This window comes from Aythya ferina (assembly GCF_964211825.1).
Source record: "Aythya ferina genome assembly, chromosome: 16".
NCBI lineage: Eukaryota > Metazoa > Chordata > Aves > Anseriformes > Anatidae > Aythya > Aythya ferina.
The window spans coordinates 7,781,288-7,798,135 of NC_140315.1; the positions used below are offsets into that span (position 1 = coordinate 7,781,288).

Below are 16,848 nucleotides of genomic sequence, written 5' to 3' on the forward strand. Positions count from 1 at the left end.
AGAGTTGTTTCTGCTGGGAGGGTAGCCAGCAGAGCAGCATCTCTTTCATTCAGTGACTTCTTAAGCCTAAGGCAGCCTAGATATGTATTCAGGATTTCTTATTTTGGAGGCTGAAGAGAATTTAATGTCTTTGGGAGAGGAATTTCTAAATCCCGGATGTCAGTGTTGCGAGAAGGAAGTTGTGGGCTTTGTTCAGCTCTTCATCTGACTTGGTTTTCCTGTCCAGCCACCTCTACAGCTTCTGGTTTTATTCTTTTCTCTGGACAGTAAGAGATTTGGTGTCCTTTCTGTGCATTATCTTTTTTAGCTCCAGTGGTACAAACTGAGTGCAACGTCTCTATGCAGATACTGTTTTTAATGTCATTGATGATTTCTTTTAGTGTTGTTTGTTTTCTGCCTGAAACAACCACCAGGGTCTAAACAATAACAGTTCGTGGTTTTGATATTTTTGTTGTCGATGTTTTGTGTGTGCGGTGTGATATTTAACATTCAGCGCAAGAACTGTAAAGAAATTACTATCTAGGAAATGGTCAGACATGAAAACAAGTTTTGTGACCTTCCTTCTTCCTCTCTCCTTCACAAATTGGGTAACACAAAGAAATTCAGCTTAGGGCTTGCACTTTAAACATCTGTGACAGTTTTCAATTTCCAAATTTCCCCTAAAAAATAATGAAGTGGCTGTAGGAGTGTTATAGGATCTGACACAAAGAAAACCTGCAAGACTGCTCTCAGAAAAATGATAGAAAAACAGGTAAAAACAAAATTTGTCTATATTTAACAAATATCTAGCTGGAACTTTAGAGAACTAAAAACCAAACCCCATCTATCAACAGGGGTTGATGTGTCAGCCTGTCCTTTCCAAACCAGATCTAAGTAAGGAGCTGTCCTGGGGAACAGCAAAGCAATGTTTTCAAAGTTTCTTTTTTCCTTCCTGCCTCAGAAAATCCGGGACTCCAACCTGAACGATTGTTTCATGCTAAATAATATTAGCATTTAAATGGCCCAGCACTGTAGTTAACAACAGGGTGAGAGTAATAGGAGGATGGCAGCGCTGGGTTCACACCTCTGTCCCTGGCCCTTGGTCTGGAGACCACTGCCTCCTCCTACCCTCGACCATGTACACAGGAGGCAGCACGTCTGTCCCTTTGTTTGAGATTTTTGCCGGGATGGTGAAGATCCCTCTGCAGCTCTAAAAAGCCAAAATCCTAGCCTTGTGTTTAGGTTTTGCCTACAACCATGTACAAGCTCATGTCTTCTGCTTGAGACATTGCTCTGATCAAGTAGCTCACAACAAACTGCTTGAAAGATGTTTCAAAATTATTTTTTTGCTTCATTTTATTAGCTTGACTTGCTTTTGCCTATAAAGAGACTACACAGACTACATGTATACTCAGGTGTCCTTATTGTCACAGTTGATATGTTGCCATGGAGGAAGGCTGTTAATAAAGAGGACATTAAATTAGATCACCTCTGTGCACATTTATCTGCACCCAGCACAGCTCCAGTCTTAAGGAGAAGGAGTGGTAGGAAAGCAATTAATTGATGCAGGTGCACAGAAAAAAATGCATTTCTTATATACCTCTGAAAGATGCAGATCATATTCGGGCATATGCTGCTCCTTGGCATGCTAATCACTTCATCAGATTTCACCGATACAAGGTGATTTATCTCACACAATTTTATAATTAGCAAAACTTTTTTTTGGTTTATTTCCAGAGTTGTCTTCAGAAGATAACAGATGCAGTTGTTTAAGAATAAATCATTTGCAGTTTGAGTGGAAGCCTGCTAAAGACATCATAGTCTTGTCTGATTCAGTGTCACACAGCAGTCTGTTGGATAAAAAAGGTGTCCTGATTCCTAAAAAATGCTGAGGTCTTGGCGCAGCAAAGAGTGGTGAGGGCAACCTGGGAAACATTTATGTGTGTGATTAGCAGGAGGGAAGCCTGCATTTAAAAGAATAGGAGTCTTCTGAAACACAGACAGGAGTCCGTAAGAGGAAGGGTCTTCGTGTCAATGAGAACTTCCTGCCTCAGGTCTATGGCCATGAAGATGAGACATGGATGAAATCTAAACCAGATCCTCAATGCTGATAGATCTAATACTTTTATGTCTTTCTGCACATTCTCAGCCCACAATATGTGTGTGTAAAGCACTGGCAGAAGAATTAATCCCATAAATGTGCAGCTGATAGGCTAAAGCCAGAGGACTGTTATCCCAGCACAGGCACCTCATGAGTGCAGCTGGCCAAGAAGTGTGCGACAGTGACTGAGCGCGTAGCTATTCATTCGGGTTTCTAGATAACATGGGGAGCAGTAACCCCTGGCCCAGAGATCAAAATATTAAAGATTGAGGTAGTCGTGTCTTTAATTACGTATTTTTTAGTAAATAGGCCCTGAGCGCAGTTTCACATGACAGTAGAGGCCACAGAAAGCGGTCACAGTGTATCTGCGAGGAGGGGCCCTGTAGGACCTTCTCAACTATGAGGGGGTGACCAGCAGCTCCCCTGCCTTGGGAGCAGGGGTTATGGGGTGTCCAGACTGCAGATCAGATCAGAGATTGGGCCAAGTGATGCTAGCTTGATATCATTACAAAATTAATAATTAAATGAATATGTAATTAATACATAGTGGCTCTTCGAGGAGCCAGTTAACACACTAAAATGGAGGAAGATGGTTTTAGGGGAAAGGTTTTTTTGTTTGTCTGTTTGTTTTCCTTCCAACTTGAAGGAGTTAAATTTGCTCCTGGAGTGGGCCGAGCAGGGCAGGATGCGTCCCTGGGAGCAGGACCCTCCTTGGTGAAGGCCACCCCTGAGCACAGCGCCCTGGTGCCCAGGCGCCTCTGGGAGCTGTTTCATGTATGGATTTCCCTCCTTTTGACTCCGTTAACGAGGTAGAGAGACTAATTATTAGCCTTTTGAATCTCTGACCAATCAATTCGTACTCCGTGACGATGATTAGCACTTATTTTGCTTCATGGAACGACAGATGAAATATTTTATAACAGGAGGAAATTGCCCTCAGTTTGAAAACAAGAAAATTGAACCCCAAGGTCACCAGAATGACAAAGTCAGGTACAACACAAGGTTGTACATATATGTGGTAAAAAATCACATAATGGACTGTAAGCTCAGTAAGAAATGGAACAAACTATTTATTCTAGAAGTAAAATCAGTGGATTATGGGGGGGAGGGGGGGGGGGAGTCCTTAATTCATACCAAATACGTAAATTACACAGTAACAGCATTTAAACAATGAGCAAACATAATGGGCACAGCTGATTTAGATACCTATGTTTCCCTAAAAATCAGTGATTTTTTCAATGCCTCTTGGACTTCTAAGTTTCTTAGGATGTGTACTTAAATTAACTTGGTATAAAAGAAATGTACAGTATATTTTCTGAGGTTTTGTGACAAAGGAGAATTAAGTAATGGCAACTTTTCTTTCTTTCTCTGCTCAGGCATAATCCAGTCAAAATCTGTACAATAAATTTTGCTTCTGGGCTGAAATCCTGTATGACAGTTTGCAGCCCAGAGCGAGATTTCGGAGATGAGCCATGTAAACCCTGAAAATAGGAGCTGATAATGATAACAATCACTGACCAACCTTTAACTATGCCTGCGCTAGTGTGTGTCACTATAATACAATTTTGTATGTTAAACAACAGATGTCAAACAGAAGAAAGGAAAGAGGCCTTTGCTTTTCTTCTGTTGTGGACCTTGTTCTTCCAAAGCAGCCATTTTTTCAGTTGCCATGACAGTGTTAATAGGAGTTTATCATTTTCCCATGCCTGCTGCATACTAATGAGGGATCAATTCATGAATGTTATCTGTAAGGCTAAGAAGGGTCCAGCACCACAATCTCGGGTGCATTCAGTGCTTGGCATAGCACCCCTGTCCTCAGCCCTTTGGCTGCAGCACAGTGTTGCACGGTGCAGGGTTTCTGCTCCTCACCTTTTATTCGTGGCAGGATCGGGATATGCAGCAGACCGACCGAATGACTGCATTGACCAAAAAGTTTGACTCACTATTTCCTGATTTGTCATGGGGAAAAACAGCTGTGAAGTAATCTCAAAGATAAGGGAATGGCTTCAGATGTATGTCAGAGGGAAAGCCGAGATTTCTTTCATTTGGGCATAACTTTGGGATGCTGGAAACTTTTAAGTTTCTGGTATTTGAGCACTTCATTTTAGGTGGTCAGTAAAAAAGCAAATCACACCTTATGCAGGAAAGTACTGGGGCCTCAGATAATGCATTTCAGCAGTGTATTGTGTGCTATGAGATTGATCCTGCCCCTGCCAGCCATTTTCCTCAACTCCCAGTGATGAAAATAGATGAAGAAACACAGAGATTAGGGGCTGATTGGAGAATTGGTGGAGGTGCAGTTAAGCAATGATAAGCAGTTTTTCTCTAAAATTAAGGAAAATACTGCAAATTCCACACTGCAAAACACAGCATAGCAGCACACACTGGAAGAGCTCTGTCCCACATAAAGGTTTTGGGATTTGTTTCCTTCATCAGTTATCAGCTGCGCTGGGAAATAAGCTTTTGAATTAATTATTCATATTGATGCTATAATGTATTATAGGTAGCAAATTGAGAGCCAAACAAGGTCTTTCTTGAGCTACATAAAACTTTTCAAATACATTTTTTATTATCATATTTCTCATTCTATTGATTCCTATATGTAAACCTTTCCACTGTTTCCTTTGTGAGTTCTGGTTATATGTTTTTGTTTGTTTGTTTTTGCTGTTTTGGTTTTCCTTATAAAAAGCCAAAGAAGTGAGGGGACAGAGGTTTTCCCTTTTCTCCACACTCATCACCCCATCAATTATTTAAAAAGAAATCTTAAGGCATTTTGGGCTTTTCTTTTTTTGTTATTTGCAGTTGTTCTTTTATCATTATCTTCAGGAAGCAGCATTACCATGTTGCAGATAAGAGGCACATCCAGATGTGCATATCAAAGGATGAACAACTACTTATTAAGAAAAACTTCTTTTACGCCAAGCAAGGTTCAAAGGAATAGTAAAGTCTATGGCATAAGCGACAAAACTGTCTGGCAATCCTGTGCATTGTCAACCTAATGCACAGAACTGGGAGAGAAAACACTTTCATCAAAAAGAAATGGTGGCGAAATGCATGTAGAAAGAAGAAAAGGCAGTCAGCTTAAAGGGCAAACACCCTTCTAAGCAGTGACAATATTAGCCATTCTCTTAATGGTTGTGCAATTAAAAAAAATAATGATAAAATATATATAAAAAAAAAGAGTTGAAGTACCTTTGTTGAAATATGCTTTTTTAATATAAACTAGTTTTAACAGAATGTTCCAAAAGTGTTTAAAGTCTTTCATGCCAATATCAAAAGATTTGTGTTACACCCACTTTAACTATAAAGAATATTTATACATTTAGGTGAAAGGCAGATTAAGAGACTTGTGTTCTTGTTTGTCTGATACTGGGAAATGTATGAGATTACAATGAATGTACAGCAGCATATTCAGGTATTATTAGTCATCTTCAAAACAGATTGTGTTTTCTCTTTAAAACAAAAGGAAACAAAGACTTAATTGGATGTGGAACTGTGCAGCTCTGTAATCAAGGCATAGGTTGGAGTTTGGGTCTGGACTTGGAGTGATCTTAAACAGGGTGATCCCTTCTCCAGCTCCGCTGAGTACAAGCAGTGCCTTGGGTGCCCCTGACTCTGCCTTGCTGAATGAGTGCAGCACACAGAGAAGGCGATGTTAAATTGTTTTACTGATAAATTGGCTGCAAACACACTTTTTTTCCCCTTTTCTTCCTCACCTCCTAATAAGCCACAGACAGTGCAAGAAAACTCCTCCTCCTTTCTTTGTGGTTGTCTATCACAGGCATAAGGGGGCTAGGAGAAGATTTAAGGAAGTGCTGCTCCTTCTTTTTCACTCCCAGGATTTGGCCACTGATATAGTGTTTTATTTAGCACACTCAACTTAATCTGGAGCTAAAGTAATGAATTCACCTCCATTTCATGTTCAGTGTTACATGTTGAAATTTGCTAAAGTAGGTGAAAAATTATTATTTTTTCCTCTCCCTGTTTCACTTCATTCAACCAAATGGTTGGGAAGATGTCTGCAAGGAGGAGCTGTATTATATTAGGTGGAATCACTGCTTTCTCATAGTCTTTCTCTGTCGGTGCAATAGCTGGACTCTGAATGTCCAAAGTGACATGCCACATTTAGGGCCTGATGCATGTAAAATTGCTGTTGGGGTTCAGGAGTCCAAGATTTGCTTTGGGGGGATATGTGTTGAGGTGAGCAGAATACACTCAGGAATCATCTTGCAGAGTGCTGGGTGAAACTCAGTTGCAAGCAGACATATTGTTCATAGCTATTTGAAAGACCTTTTAACGGATTGATCGTTTGTAATCAATCTTTCATTGTGAGTAAATTGAAATAAAATCATATTCAGATTCCCATCCAGGCAACAGCAGAAAATATGATAGTTTAGCACCTGGCACAATCATTCCAAGTTCCCAAGCTGTTTTTTTTTTTTTTTTTTTCATTTTTAGCTCTGTTGAAAATATGAGATTGCATAATGCGCTGCAGTTTATATAACATCTTCACATGGCTTTACATTATAATTTCACATCAGTTTTACCTCAGAGTTTCTAACAGGTCAAGTAACCTTCTGATTTCATTTAAAGTTTCCATTATTCTCTCCTGAAAGGGAAAATCTAGCTCTTGTTTGGACAGCTTTGGTAACTCCAAAGGAAAAATTGGGCATTATGGTGAATACAAAAGATTCACTTTCCATGCATTAGGCTTTTCAATTGCTTTCTTAATGCAAAGTTGGACAGGAGAGTATAGGCAAGAAAAAAAAAAAGATCATTTTGTGTCCATGGTCAGATGTCAATATTGACAAAAATAAATGGAATGTAACAATAGATTCTTGCAAAGATGAAGGTCATATGACCAAAATGTCTAACTAGACCTTGCACTATAGCTGTATCTTATTGCTGTTAGTGAAAAAAAAAAAAAAAAAAAAAAAAAGTGTGTGTTTTTTTTCCCCCATAGTTTAAAACATGCAAAAAGAGAGCATATCTAGAATTTTTAAATTAGCCCAATTTAGGCAATAATATTGAAGGCAAATCAAAAATGAAGTACTTAGAGAATTAAAATATAAAAAAAAAAAAAAAAAAAGCCTGGGAAGGTCAAGAATGTCCATCCCATTGAGGTCTCAGCACATCATTCCCATCTGCATTTTTCAAAATTTCTTTCTTCAAAACTTCGATGATGCAAGCTGCTGCCTCTGCCCTGGGGGAATGGGCTGAGTTCCAGTTTGTATATTGGCTTAATTAGCGATAGTCTGAAGGGTCATTGTGTCTTAAACTGAGAGTTTTCTTCACTTCAGATTTTCTTGCCTAAGTCAAACTATTTATGAAATCAGCCTTTGAGATATTTTTTTTCTTTTTTTCCCTTAGTTAACATCATTGTTTTAAACTCAAAACACAAAGATATTACTTAGATGCTGTTCAGCATTCAAGCCTTTTCCCCTAGAGATATTTCCCAATTGTGGCAGCAAAATGTAGCCCTGCATAGTAGCTTCAATCTGGCTGAAATGTATGTCTGTGTAGATAACTTCTGACCACATCTGTAGTATCACTGAGAAGAGTGAACAAAGATTATGTGTCAAGCAAATCCTGCTTTGGTTCACAGAGGTATTAGAAAACTTCATTCATATTTACAAATTATTTGGGCCCTTTGATTCAGACACGAATTTTGAAGTGCCATAATTTATTTAGTATACAAGTTCAGTTTCTCTCCTTAGTGCTGCAGCATCTCTTGTCATTACTGTTCCTACCTCTTTTTCTCTTACTATATAAAGGTCTATAATACAGGCATCATTTGTTTATCTGAATGGTTGGATATCTCTTGTGAGCCTAAAAAAAATAAATCCTTAGATCCCCATTGTTCCCTGTTCAGAAATATGGATAGATACACAATGTAAGGCAATTTTTAAAAAGGACTTTAATTTGTGGCTGATTTAAAGATTTGGTGAAAGCTATTTTCTTGTCATGAAATATTTTTAAAAAGCAAATTATTCATTTTTTATTACCACTAAAGTCTGAAAAGTTCCTTGTGTCTTGTCTTGTATGTGGAAAACTTAGCTCCTGAAGACAAAGCAGTAGGAAAGGTTTCCTAACCATAGCATTGTCCTTCCAGAACACTGAACAGCCCCACCAAGTTTGTTTCAATTACACTGCCATTTCCTAACTGAATCCAAAATATTTCTTCAAAAGGCTCATCTGGTTGAGGGTCATGATCATAGGTGGAAGGTCAGTTAGTCATTTGCTGAGACATTCACTTCTCACTCTAATAATCTTTCATAAATCTTAAAGGAATGCAACAGTTTATGCCAGAAGTAGGGGAGGTGGATGGGAAGAGGGGGGTAAAAACATTTATACGTTTATACAAAACACATTTCTTCAAATACAGTAAGTTTCATTTTTTCCTCTTTGTTGCTGTGAGAATGAGGCTGTTTCCTCACTTCCAAAAATGAAGCAGCTACATTGCTCCTAGGAACAAGAAGCTTCTGTCCAGCCCAGGCAGGCTCTGCCTGGAGGCTTAGGTCAGCATGCATATATTTGCTGGTTATATGCACATACATGTGCATACAATTGTGCTGGTTTTATTGTCCTAGTACAGCTATCCTCATGAGATACAGAAAAAAAAAAAAAAAAAAAAAAAAAAAAGATTCTGGGAAAGATCCACCTGAAAATTCAACAAAAAACACGTGTGCATCCTTAACCAATGTCCTTATAGGCAATGTCAGTCGGGCTACAAAGGGCTGCTCCAAGCTGCTACCTCTTCTCCAACCATCAACCGGACCTCAGATGCTATTTTAACAGAGCTGCTAATTAATCATTTTGGGTAGAAAAGGGTGCCTGGTTTCATCTCTGATGGGAATCTTCGATGGGAAATTTCCAAGTACTGCCAATTTTAATGCAATACCAACAGGCTTTTCAGACAGCTTCATTTCTCTGTTTCTGAATTTGAATAGTAACACTACGGGAAATTCTTATTCAAAATGCGACCAGTCTGGCTTCTGGATTGCAGTAAGTGAGCCTGGTGCTTATCTGATCTTGGTGTAAATACTATGTGTCTGTCCTGGACGCCAACCAGGCTGTCACTGAATGACAAAGGAAAAGCATGCTAAATAGATGGTAAAATAACCTATTTATCAGATGCAAACAGCAGAGGAAAAAATTCCAATGTACTGCTTGTTGTCCTGGAAAATGTACAGAAACTGTCTCAATGTTTCAGCTTTCTCATGTAGGTAGATTTAATCATATTCATTTCACTTTTTTTTTTCCTCACATGCAATAGTTTGTGAAGTTTGTTAGATGAAAGCTGCTAGAAAAGATGTCAAATATTAGTACCAATATATCAGTATTGGCTTTGTTGCTGAAAAAAAAAAAAAAAAGAAAAAGAAAAAAAAAAGTGACTTCATAAATCTATAGCTTATCTATACTATAGATTTATCCACATAAAGCAGATTTTGGTTCCTCAAATAGAAAATATATGGGCTGATTTCCTCCTCATGATTATCAGCAGCATACAACAAAAGTGTTCTCCACAGTGTTTCTGAGCATGAGTTTGATGATGAGGTGTGAAATGTTTCAGTGATTTGTTTTGTGTTTGTTCCTTTCATTTCTAGATCACTCATGACAAATAGCAATGTATCAGCAGTACGAGACAATTTACCACTGCATGAGCTAAAAGGTGAAAAATGTTCCATACATTTTATATCCCTTTTGTAGTCACTATACTGCACTAAAGATGACCGTGGGTCACAGTGCTTGTACTCAGCATAGTTTATGTGTTAATAACTTATTCGGATGATCTCACCTTATTTATTTTAGGGTCCTTAGATAAGGATGACTGTTGCCTGGGCTTTCTTCCATAACAACCCCTTTCTTGACATGATTCAAAAGAAAACAACCTGGGCTGAAGGTTGTTTTTTTTTTTTTTTTTTTTTTTCCCCCTTCTCAACTAAATGGATTTTTCCTTTGTTTGTACATGACAATTGAGGGGGGGATTTTATGCTTAGACTACTCATGTGACTAAGTCACACGCACACCAGCTACAAAAGGAGCTTTGCCATGTTATGTGTAAATCTCCATTAATTGAGAAAATAGGAAACTTTTACGTGACTGGTATGTTGTTCACAAAAATTAACTTATTATCTATCTCAAACCACAATACAATCAAGGTCAAAACAACTGGGAAAACAAAACTTTGTGGTCATGCTGTGGTACCTACATGAATAGCCAGTGTTAGTATTGTCAGTCTCTAGTTTTCATATCATAAGGTAAGTCTTTGTAAATTTAAAGCCTTTTGTTCTGATTTATGCAGGAAAGGAGAGGTGTGTGTGATAACACAAGCTTTCTGTAGACATTTCTCCTCAACTAACTGCAGAATTTGTTTTCTGGTCTGACCTAAGTTAGACAGAAACAGAAGTCTCAGAGATCATGGCACATTTAATGAATCAGCTCGATATAAGAGGACATCTCTACTTTTGGATTGCAGAAAGGGTTATAACATGTTCACTTTTTATTGGACCTATCCAACTGCATGATATACAGGAAACCTTCATTGCTTTAAATGCCTGTGCACAAAGCAAAAGCTGAGTGAAATGCTGTGGATACATGTCCCCTCCCAGTCTGGGGCCTACTAATGAGGCTGCAGCTCATGGCAGCTTGTCCTGCAGGTCCTCTGATGCAGCCATGAGCAGGTTTGGCTTGAGCCCATCTTCATCCTGAGCTCACCAGGCTGCAGTGGGAGGCGTACCTGTGACTCCTGTGACTGACCTGAAGGAATTCCTCATACAGAACTTCAGGTACAGATATTTACTTATCTCTGTGTTAGATATGGACACTCTGTCTTTAGAGGAAACACCAAGTCCAGTTTTCAACATGGCTTTAAATCTGCATGTAACTGTCGAGACCCAGACTTCATCACAGGCTGTTGTACACCCAAACACATGCACAACCATGGAGCAAGGATGTCTGATGTCTCCTCCCCTGCCTGTGCTGCTCACCCCACAACGAGAGCGTGACCAAGAGCTCACAGGTTGTCTCACTCTCAGTCCCGATTGCATGCTTGTGCTCTCATCATAAAAAGACACCCTTATCTTGGCAACAACAAAGGCCCCAGTTCAGACAAGCTTGGAAATCTGGACAGGTCCAGAGGCACGTGAATGTGCAGTAGAGTCCCACAATGCCAGAGATGAAGTGTTATCCCAAAGCAGGCCATAATCACATCTCCAATGTAAATACTCTGTGTTACTAGTTTAAAAGTTGTCTTCTCTAAATAATCCCTTTTATATCAACAGCTGCTCTTTCTGTGAGGCTTTCCCAGCAAGCAAATCTCTTACACACAAGAACATGGGGACAAACAAATAAAATTGCCATGTATTTTCTTAATTTGAAGCAAATACTGAGGTTTGTTCCCAGCCCTCCATCTGCAGAAAACACGAGCTCTTTCATTTCCCACCACAGAAAACCAAAAAGAAGAAAATTACTGAAATAGCTTGGCAATCTTCAATTAATCTATTAGCATTTTACATTGACTTTAACTTAAAACTTTGCAAAAGACAAGTCCCACTCCACACAGGTAACCTCTTCTTGGTCACTCACTGTAACTCTGCTGTAGGAAGCTGACTGCCAAGGCAAGATTCCTGTTTCAATATGATGGGAACCCACCACAATTTTCAGTGTTTTTTTCAGGGTTGAAGTACTGCTCTAGTGTTTTAGGCTTATCAGGTTTGTTTTCCGTCTTTCGGCAGAGCATTTATGTCAGCTCGGCAGAGCATTTATGTCGGCCTGCATTCGCCTCTGTGCGTGGGTGGAAGTCTGAGCGATTTTACTCTTCCAGACAAAGAGAAGAGAAGACCGACTGCTTCAGCCAGGTACCCAGATTTGCTTTCCCTTCCACTTGTGGCACAGACGCTGTAGCCAAGCGGTTGTCGTCATTAAGCTGTAAAAGCAGGAGTCCGCATGAGAAGGAAATGGGCACATAAAGCCATCCCGTACAAAAGGCGACACCCCTGAGATTATTCCTGCTTTAAGAGTCTTTCTAATTTGTAGATTGGTGAAAGGAAGCCCAGCTTTTGTACAAAGGTTGGGATAAATCTTTTTACAACAAGCAGCACTAAATCTGTGGTGGGGGCAAGTCCTGTGCAGGTGTGAAAAGGGAGCGCGGCCAATGGAGCCACGCGGAGTGGTGTCAGCTGAGGGTACAAGCTCTGCTGGAGAGCTGAGCAAAGCACAGCCTGGCCTCCAAACAGCTTTGACAAAACAGGTTTTTGTCAATATCATGGCCAGGGTGGGCAAATCTCAGAGACAGGATTCTGTTTTCGTGACATGTTAATAATGTTGGAACAAGGTTGAATCAGGTGTTGAAGGTGAAAAATAACGAGTATGTGTTATCCCAAGCAGCCTGCGTCGGTGTCTGCACAATTTCCACTTGCAATGAGTTTGCTCTAACACTTGTGACTGTAATTCATTGCCAGTGGTATGACAGAGTCTGCTTGTGCGTCATCCCCAGTGGGAGCTGCAGAAGACAGCGTACCCTTCCCTAACTGTATGTTCCCCAAAAACTTGGGGGACCACATCCACCCTACTACCCTTTGAAAATGGAGCTAAAGCATGCTCCTTTGTGTAGGGAGGGAATTCAACTGGTGAGCACAGACTGTGGGTAACTACTCCAGCATTCCCACGCATTGCCAAGCACCAGCAAGCCTTGAATTTACGAGCTCAGTCTGAGTTGCAAATTGAACGAGACCTGCTTCTTTTGAATTTCCTAGTTTCATAGTTTTGATCCTTATGTTTCGTTGTGTTAAATCCTTTCATGTTTGGGACAGTATAAAACTTCTGTTTTCTTTTTCTGCGTTAGCAAGAAAGAATCACTTTGTATTCTGGGTGTTTTGCAAAAGAAGTTTAACTGAAATTGTTGTTTATCGTCATAACCGAAAAGCACTTCCTTTCATGTTTCATTTTAAATGCAGCTCTGATGTTCACAAATAATAAAATACAAACTCATCTTTGCAGTTGCAAAAGTTGGTAAAGCACATAAGCAATTCTGGGATTTTCTTGTTTCCATTAAAAATGCCCAATGTCCTGTATTTGCATGGTTGCTAACATGATTTAGATCTGGCCTGCTAAGCTCTTTTCAGCATACTGTAGGTCTAATTGTACAATTTTCCCAAAGAGGAACGCCAGCTTTTCCCCTTTCTGTGACAGAAATGCTCCCGCTGTGAACCTGCAGCAGGGCTGTGCTCCCCAGCGGGGCACGGGGGGGCACTTCCAGCCCCATTTCCTCCACCAGGCAGGGAGCAGGGGTCCCCAGGGCTTCCCCAGCTCTCCTTGGGGCTCTGCCTCTCTGACAGTTGCCAGCTTGCAGCCACACCTGCTCAGGGCCACTAAACTGTTTTATGAGAAAAGCAGCTTAATATCTTCCAGTAAAAATCATTTTGGAGGTTCCGTCCCCCTGAGCCTCCTTTTCCTTTTACCCCTGCCTCTCCTGCAGGCTTGGTGCAAACCTAATTCCCTGTGAGCGTGAACAATCCCATCTCTGGTTTTTATACATTTGGTATAAACATTTCCTGAAGCTCATAAACACCTTTGTCATTTATCAGTGCAGTGAAAGATGTTTATTGCCTAAATATGAAAACTGTGATAGGATTAGTGCTTAAAGAGGCTCGCCGCCTGATTCTGTATGGTGATGTTCTCCAAAGGAGGGGCGACTTTGGGACCGGGTTTTCATTGTGAATACAAAGGCCCCCACTTTTTAATTACTGGTAGCGTTGATTGCAACTTCCAGCATTAAATGGCGAGCACTGTCTGACCAAAGCTCATTTTACAGCGGTTCTGGTATGTACCAAATTGAAGGAGGTAAAAGAAAATGGTCGGGGTGGTGGGGGAGGAAGAGGAGATCTATAACTGGCATGTTAATAAAACTCCAGTTTGTCACTTCAGCAGCACACCCTGAGTGTAATAACTAAGCTTCCTTTCTATACCCCCTATGAGTCCCTTTGTATTGACAGATGCCATTTGTTCATTTACGACGTGATAATAAAAACCTTCAGTTTTACTGAATGTTGTTCTTTTCCTCCCCTGACACTGGGGCACCAAATGGTTTGTACTGCACTCAGCAGGCACTTTTCATTAGAGATCATGGCATGAAAATGAACTGTATTTGAAAACCATTTAGTAGCAAAAGTTCTGGTATTGAATAGGCTGCATATAAATCTTCCCTACCTAGGAAGCGGCTTCCTAGGTGCCTCGGCACACACTAGCACGCATTTACAGATGCATGCTGAAATAATGGGTGTCTTTATGTGAAGCAGCGCCGCTGCATTTGAGAGTCCAAGTGCTCGGATTCCTGTAGTAATGATTGTATGTTGGTATCAGTTTCCTGTGATATATTTCTTTTAAATCTCCATCCAGATTTAAATGGCTCAGAAACATTTCTTTTGGTTTATCTGTATTTCTTTAAACTCATGATTTCAAATGTTTCCAGAAGTTTTCTCTTACACACACACACACAAATTAAGCCAAAACTGTAAATTCAGATGTCTGGAAACTAGCATCTGAATTGATAATTAAGCCTTTATTCAGGAATGCTTGTAAACATCAGCTCAAAGTTTATTTTTAAGCACTATTCAGAACTCAGGCTTACAATACCTAAAAATGTGACTTGGTTCTCAAAGACACTGAATGCTCAGCATTCCCACTGACCTGAAAAGAATATAAGTGCATAACTTGTGTTTGATTCACCTTTGAAACTGGTGTCCACAAGTTAGAAATATTTTGTCCAAAAAAAAAAAAAAAAAAAAAAAAACAACAGATAAGCAAAGGAATGGACATAATTTGCTCAAATTTTTTTAATAAAAAAAGAAAAGCTTGGAGGATAAATAATATTTTTTCTCTCTTTGAAAAGAAGTCAGTTATAAATTCAGTGGCTATCTATATGTTTTTCTGTGAATAGTACAGTTAAGTTTATCATAACTAGTAATACATAGCAATAATCCATATCCGTTATTCACAACTGAATAAAAAAAGCAATTATTAAACCAAAAAGAGTTTGGCCGAAGTGGAACACAGCCACATACTGTGCTGTTTATGTGCTAATAGAGTGTTCTCTGCATTCTTCCCAAGGCAAAACTCTAGCAACACATCACAATAGTCTGCAATATGACAATGTTACTCTTTTTAATTATTATTTTATTTGAACCCCTCGTATTTCATTGCATTTGGCAAAATCTCTGTAAAAGAAGTATGTACTAACCACAAGAAAGGTAATAATAACTGTTATCATCCTTCCCTGATCATCCAGGAGAGACTTTTATCACTAACATTATCACTTGTTGCCAAACAAGTACAGAGATGTTAGCCCGGAGGATGAAATAGTTTAATCATGGGGAAACAATTTGCAGTGCACAGATCTCAGCTGGTTCCCCTTTCATCTGCTCTCAGTTACTAAGCGACTTCTGAAAATCTGTTTTGTAGCTGTAATAAAATTCATTCTATGGTCTCGCACGCACACACCAAATGGTTTGCCTAATTCAGAAGTGTTACAATCATCTGGAACAAAGAGAGAATTCATAAGTTTTATAGGGGGTTATATATTTTTTTTAATCAAATAAACATAATCCGTGGTTAAAAAAAAAAAAAAAAAAAAGATGAAATGGAAAAAATAATAATAATAATTTGGGGGGGCTGCTTGCTTCTGACTCCTTCTGAAGAAAAGATCTGTGGTGAAGTTACACAAATTGTTGCAAAGCATGTCAGCTTCAGATTTAATGTGGCCTGAAAATCTCAATATTCAAAGCTCATAAAGTGTCACAGTAACACAGCATTTTAAGTGTGTATCAACACATGCCTCCTGCAATACATTTTCCATATTAAATAAATACTATTTTTAATCTAAAAAAAAAAAAAAAAAAGAGAGAGAGCGAGAGAAATTTCAGGTATTAGTGCAGCTAAAAACCTGTGTGAAATCTCTGCCCCATCTAGAATTCTGTGAAATTCTTCACATTTTTTTTTGAATCTGTGCTCTTGGTGTTAATCCAGTGCCAAGACGTCTCCTGACTGAAAGGACAATATATTCTAATATAGCATTTGTGCTTCAGCTCAATGCCCTTCATTTAAAGCATGTAAGTAATTTCTTAGCTTAAGAACCTTGGTGAATTGGTACTAACCCAAGCACATCATCCTGACCAATGATCAGAAAGTGCTTCTGTTGCACTGGAAGTGAAGCTTCCCTTGGACTTCATCTGTCTGCTGCTCACTTGAAGGGGTGTTCTGTGAAGTTAGCACAGTTACATCAGCTTAACATGTGGTGCTTTTTCTCTGTTTCCCCATGTGGTATCAAGAGCAGACTGCCATAAAATTATTTTAATGTAATTTTTATACTATATTATGTATCATTTAGATTACAGCTTGTAACTTAAAAATTTGTACATGAACTTCAGGCCTGGTACATGGTTTGCAGTTGTTAAGTACATTGGAAATGCAGACAGAATGAGGAAGTGGGAAATGTGCTCATGGATCATTTGCCAGCAGGTAGGTTTGGGTTTGGTTTCACTGTTTCTCAATAGTCTTAGCTGAAAGTCACCAACACTGTGTTTGCCTTGAAATAACCAAATGTTGGGCTTTGATACCCTTGCATTGAATACAGCTTTATGTCAGAAGCAACCCTGTTGAATTAAAAGCCCTTTTTTTGTTTGCTTGTTCACAGAGAGAATAAATTGGGATTATTTATTTTTTTATTGTTGAGGAAAGCTTATGAAACTTGTTTTTGACTGGCTGGTTAC

At 39.3% G+C, this 16,848-nt stretch overlaps 1 long non-coding RNA gene across 2 annotated transcripts in view; it reads left to right on the forward strand.

The window, feature by feature from the left end:
* The window catches only part of LOC311445561, an 81,825-nt gene that overhangs the window by 40,595 nt on the left and 24,382 nt on the right, over nucleotides 1–16,848 (forward strand). Inside the window, exons 2-4 of one of the 2 annotated variants that reach the window (XR_014698509.1) lie at nucleotides 9,688–9,752; nucleotides 10,741–10,869; nucleotides 11,818–11,940. This is a non-coding gene — a long non-coding RNA (uncharacterized lncRNA). The remainder of the gene's footprint in view (nucleotides 1–9,687; nucleotides 9,753–10,740; nucleotides 10,870–11,817; nucleotides 11,941–16,848) is intronic. The other variant, XR_014698508.1, reaches the window with a different exon arrangement.